The sequence below is a fragment of the Bradysia coprophila genome (assembly GCF_014529535.1).
Source record: "Bradysia coprophila strain Holo2 chromosome IV unlocalized genomic scaffold, BU_Bcop_v1 contig_5, whole genome shotgun sequence".
NCBI classification, from domain to species: domain Eukaryota; kingdom Metazoa; phylum Arthropoda; class Insecta; order Diptera; family Sciaridae; genus Bradysia; species Bradysia coprophila.
Genome location: NW_023503374.1, coordinates 1,727,615 through 1,734,325, shown reverse-complemented (window position 1 = coordinate 1,734,325; position 6,711 = coordinate 1,727,615).

The following is a 6,711-nucleotide window of genomic DNA, read 5'->3' as shown; positions in this document are numbered from 1 at the left end:
GAGTCCCAAATCAAAATACCTGACGATATTCAATTTTGTTTTCCTGTATTGTTACAATCGAATCAAATCTCATAGAAGTACGCAAGTCAGAAGTCAGTTACAGAGATGTTTGTTTCATATGAATTAGGCGAAACCGCATTTATTCAAAAATGGAATCAAACATTCAACAAAGGCTTTAGCTGTTTAAGCTGATCTCACTCGTACTACAACTACAACACGCGCACGTTTTACCATTTCACATATGGTACATTCATGACTTTATTGTACTGATGCCCTCTACCAGTCGACAGGTGCGTACACAATTTTGTAAGCCAACGAAAAAAATTGCTGCAAAATTCTCCCAAACTGTATTAAAAAAACCAAACTTTCGCAAGCCATCTTCCGCCGCCGATTTTTAACACGGCTGAGGCGGCTGAGAGGGGTACCTGTGGCGGTTCCGGCTGATGTGCTTTTTCAGCGGCGGCCTCGGCGTGGCTGAACGGCGCAATGCTCTAATTCCGAGTGACTCTTTCTGAAAAACCACTATTTTTTACGTTTTGCTCATAGTCGGGAAGCCTCGTTGACTGTAGGGAAATGGTCTAGCGATGCAGAGTGAACATAGTCTATCTTTAAAACACTGCTAGGCACCCCAGAACTACATATACATGCTGTACCTGATGCAATTCAACAAATTGGAGAGGTTTTGCGATCATGTGCATATCGAAAGTGATATCTTTGTCTTGCAAACGCTCTCCTGTTTTAGCTGATTACCGCATGAATGGCAAATTAATCAGCCCAGTTTCTAAGTAATTTTGTGATTTTAATGAAAGGGGGAGATGGCGTTTATAGCAAACTTTCGTGCACATCTGACTTGGTTATATATGGCATTACCAAGGTTGCACTAGCGTCGCTAGTCATTAGCGACGCTACTAGCGTCGCTACTAGCGCCGCTAGTAGCGACGCTTATTTTCAAAATTTGTCGCTACTAGCGTTAGCGCTCGCTAGAATATCATTAGCGAAATTTTTTTCGCTGATCGCTAATCACTTCGCTAATGAAAAATAGAACATTCTAGGTATTGAACAATTTAATATTGAATTATTAGAATTGTTATTTGCATAACTAGAAGTGAAGCGTTGAAAAATTGAGTTATGTACTTCACATTCAAAGTCCGTTGAAAGTTTATGAAATTTCATGTATTAGACCAACTCCAACTCGCAATCGTGTAAAATACTTTTCATGCTTTAGATTAACAAAATTCACATGAAAGCTTGACTTTCCAATTGTTCATTCTCATACTCAATCTTTTGCAACTCCCGTAAAAAGGTAAGCTTCAACATAAATCTTCAACATAATCATAAAATCTAATAAATTTTCCTCAAAAAACGATTGAACAAAATGCAATCAAAGTTCATCAAAAACAATATTTAAAAAATTATTGATATTTCATCATGTTCAGCATGATCCAAAATGTTAATAAATTTATAAATTAAAAAATCGTCTTAATCATGAGATCTCTTAGCGAAACATTAGCGATCGCTACTAGCGCGCTAACTTTTTTTCGGTTAGCGAATAAGTTTAGCGACGCTAACATTTTTTGAAATTAGCGTTAGCGTTAGCGTCGCTAATAAAAATCGTTAGCGATCGCAACCTTGGGCATTACCTACACCCATATACATTTACCTTTCAGTCTTAACCTGTTTTTAAGGAAACAAAGGATCCCACTGATAAAAAAACCCGGTTTTTTCAGTACCCTGATATATAGGTATGACATGTAGAAGAAAAACGTGGGCTGGAATTTTATGTGTTGGTCACACTGATTTTGAGCTACTTAGATGTCAAATTGTATGAGACGATAAATCGCTACAGCGTAACGATGCATCGCCGTTTATACAATTTTGACATCCACCTAGCTCAAAATCGGTGGTGAGTGTTACCAACACAGCTTATTTTGTCCCACGAATATTCAACTTTGTCGTCACTCTTTCATATAGGTTTGTTCCAAATAACAAACCCGAACTTTGACAACAACATAGATGAACATAACCTAAACGTCAACCAATTTCTTTGTAAATTTTTCGTTATACAATTTTCGTCAACCTGAAAGTTGAGATTAAGTTGCCTATGCCTTCTGTGGATGAAATTTGACATTTCGAAATGACCTTGAAATAAACCTTGTTCCAAGTAACTGTAAACACGAAATTTGACTGGCCGAACGAACACGATTTCATCAACAGAGCTCGGTTTTCGTAGACTGTTATGATCAGAGCGAGAGAACCGAAGACTAGTTAATAGGGTGTAGCGGTTTTTACAAAATGTGTTAGTTCTTTTAAGGCTCAGCCGGAAATCCACTCAGCTGGTCCATCTGATCATTTTATGGAAGAAATTTTTTTTTTCAAACTTTAATTTTGTGCTGCCGCCAGATCGATTTTCGAAAATTTCGTCGTTTTCGGTCCATGTCACATATATCGATTTTTTACGGTGGGCTCAGTGTACATAAAAAGTTGAGTCAACATGGTAATCTAATCTCCAGGCTTCACAGATTATTTTATAAAAAAGATCAAGTCTAAAAAAATATTTTTTGAGTTCATGACTGATTGTCAAAGTTCCCGATGGTGATTTTGAGACTTTAATCTCGCCACAAAATTTGATGAAAATGTGCAAAAATGTAAATTAAACTTTAAATATGCTAAATGGACCGCGTTGAGTCAAATATAACGTGTGATTTGATTTGGGACACCTAAATTTGATATTTACCTGACAAAAAGTTGTGTTTTTGGTACATGGAATATTGGTGGCGAAAGTCGAATTACCTCAAATCAATAATTTTTTAGCTTATAATGTATTCCCAGGTTCTGACAATGCGAAACCTTCAATTTTAAGCGTTTTCTAAGCGTAAAAAATCGATATATGTGACATGGACCGAAAACGACGAAATTTTCGAAAATCGATCTGGCGGCAGAACAAAATTAAAGTTTGAAATTTTTTTTTCTTCCATAAAATGATCAGATGGACCAGCTGAGTAGATTTCCGGCTGAGCCTTAAAAGAACTAACACATTTTGTAAAAACCGCTACACCCTACTAGTTAATTATAATTTGCCTTGAGGTACTTGTCAAAATATTTCTTTGTCTTTCATCATAACACTCTTATACAAATATTGATGAGGTTATGTCTCTATGGATAAAATTTGACAATTCGTATGGCCTTGGAACAGATCAATAATAATAATCTGTCAATTTTGACATGTCTTTTGAGTCTTGACATCTTAATAGCTATTTTCATAATAAGGTAGTAAATGGGAAATGAGAAATTATCGAAGTTTTCCGTGAATAAATGTGAAATTATCGAAGTTAGCCGTGCGCAAATGATCATTTATCGAAATTTTCAGTTAATAAACGTACGTTCTGTGAATGACGTGTTTAAATCTAGCCCATTTTGATTCTAAAAGTGACACTCAAATTGTGAATATTATGACATTACAGGAGATAAAGTCCTCTTTTGACATAGACTGAATAAAACCAATATAAAAACAAATAATGAAAACAAAAAAAACGAGTTTGTCAAAACGAGCGATCTGTCGTCACTACTTAAAGTACCTTGCTAGGATGCCATTTCTAGAATGCCCTTGCCCTTGCTAGGATGCCATTGCTAGAATGCCCTTTCCGATTGACTCTCCCAGTGTCTTTAGTCAACTGTACTCTTACCGATATCTTTAGTTAACTGTACTCTTACCAATGTCTTTAGTTAACTGCACCCTTAACTGTACCCTTACCAAAGTCTTTAGTTAACTGCACCCTTGCTGTACTGTTACTAGTTCATCCTTAGCGTTCACTAATTTTCGATACGAACGGAGTTATCCTCGATATACGCAACACTTTCGTGCAAAACGGAGTTGCCTGTGATGGAATGAGTTTTCGTGTCGTAAAGTACATTTGGTGTTTTTGGAAATGGAATTTGGATAAGTGCAATTTGGATGAATTCAATTTGGATGGATGTGGCTTGGATGAATGCAGTTTGTTTGAAAAATAGTGAGATTCTTTCGTACTTTTTGTTAGTTTGATTTTCTTCTGGTTACGTTTTTGCTTTTACTTGATTTTTTGCTGCGTCTGGGTTTTGAATTTCTTAGCAGCGTTCTAAATTTACCCGTATTTCCATCAGTTGATGAATAATTCTCTAAGTAAATTTTCAAACACTTGTTCAATCGAAAGTTTTACTGTCGCTGTCTTGGGAAGGGATCAGTGGAAACAACTGATGATGGATAGATCACGCTATCCTCAGACCGCCACTGAATCCTGAGGTCGAAACAGCTATGTCGTCTTTGTTGAAATCACTTTACGTGAACCATGAGTGGGTAGGGAAGAGCAAAAGTTCTGTTTGTTTTCTTTTCTATTATTATGTTTCGTTGTGTTTTAGCAATTCGTCTATAGGCATTTCAGCTGGGGGTATTTCTAGTGATCCCAAACGTCCTGTATAAGGATGCAACGCTTGATCTACACAGGATATTCACTCAACGATTGAATGAAATGTCTGTCCCCCTTAGTACAAATAACAAAGAATGAATTGTTTGCGATTTCATCCGCTTTGTAGATGAACGGTGCCCTGGCACTCATGTTTAGTTTTATCTTTATCTTGTCACTGCGTGAGAAATGGATTAAAGTCAAGAGATGGCGTGAGAGATGGATCAAAGTCAAGAGATGCCGTATCCGTTGGTATCAGCTTCATTACATTGGCGATTGGAGTTTTTCTGGAATGAAGTGCGTTGGCTATCGAGGATGTATCCGATTGTATCGACCTGAGGTGATTTGTCTGTATGTCAGGTTGAATTTCCACTTACCGATGTCTCTAATTAACTGTACCCTTACTGATGTTCACTAGAATGCAGATGTCTTTCATGGACTGTAACCTTACTAGGATGCCATTGCTAGAATGCCCTTGCCCTTGCTAGGATGCCATTGCTAGAATGCCCTTGCCCTTGCTAGGATGCCATTGCTAGAAAGCCCTTTCCGATTGACTCTCCCAGTGTCTTTAGTCAACTGTACTCTTACCGATATCTTTAGTTAACTGTACTCTTACCAATGTCTTTAGTTAACTGCACCCTTAACTGTACCCTTACCAAAGTCTTTAGTTAACTGCACCCTTGCTGTACTGTTACTAGTTCATCCTTAGCGTTCACTAATTTTCGATACGAACGGAGTTATCCTCGATATACGCAACACTTTCGTGCAAAACGGAGTTGCCTGTGATGGAATGAGTTTTCGTGTCGTAAAGTACATTTGGTGTTTTTGGAAATGGAATTTGGATAAGTGCAATTTGGATGAATTCAATTTGGATGGATGTGGCTTGGATGAATGCAGTTTGTTTGAAAAATGGTGAGATTCTTTCGTACTTTTTGTTAGTTTGATTTTCTTCTGGTTACGTTTTTGCTTTTACTTGATTTTTTGCTGCGTCTGACACTTTTCATATCACATTTCGCATAGCAGTAGTCATGCTCATTGTAACGAATCGTGGGGTTTCGTTCAGTCTTTCCTAAGTATTTGTAATCACATCCAGATTGACATCCAATCTCGTATATTCCAGATTTCAGCAAATCAGGAATTTTGTCCTTGGCACTACCTATTAGTTTCTGTACGCTGTAAGAATTCTTATTCACTGCTTGGAATCCACAATCACGATAAATGCGGTATAATTCATCGGTGGTATGATGAAAATACGGCAGAACTACGCGTTTCGTTTCCTCGTCTTTTACTTTCGTAAACAGTATTGACGCATCCATCCGTTGTTTGTTGAGTTCATGTCGCTTTATGATGTTACTAACAGTGCTTCTCGGGTATCCATTGATCTTGCCTATTTCAGAGCAGCCATTTTGTGTCTATAATTGTGGAATGAATCACTCGTGATGATTCTACCAGTAAACGTCGGCTTTCTGTAAATGTCGAATTCTATGTTAGAGTTGTTGTTGATGACTAAGACATCCAGGAATGGAAGGACATTATTCTGTTCTACCAAAGAAATGGAATAGTTATTTAGATGCTTTTTACTGTGTTTACTTCTTTTAAGGGAAAATATGGAGGTCATTGTTAAGTTAGAAGCGTTATGTCTAGTTTCCTCTTACCAAAAAAGTACTCCATGTGAGAGACAAAATTGAATTTTTTCAATTTTTTCTTTGTTTATTTGACAGTTCACTCTCTAACGGCTCTCTCACGGAGTACTTTTTGTTGAGTGGAATGGACACTTTATTACCGGTTGAGAACAGAAACAATAATTACGCGAACTATGAGCTTCGAACTCCAACGCTAGATTGTCTTGGGGATTGCATTGTTTCTTTGTTATGGCGTGCGATTAATAAGACAATGTATGACTTCTTTACTTTGGGTAACATTATTTTATTTGTAAAAAAAATTGTTCTTTTAGATGTAGTGAAGTCAAAACAGTGCTGGAATCGGTTAACACCTATATGTTTGAGCAGTCAGCAATATCGGACATAGGTTCAAGTGAACCAACTGATTCACCAACTCAAGAAATTCCAGACAACGACGAGCCACAGAAAAAGAGAGCCAAAACCTAGAAACATCGTGTTGTAAGGAGATGGAAAGACAATCAGATTTTTATTCTAAGTTTCACTTCTAATTTTCCACCGTTCGCTTTTCTACCATCTGAAAAGAAAATAAATTTGTCTGGTCCGCCAGCATTGTAAAGTCGCATCTCGTTTTCAACGGCAATCGGTGTATCCGA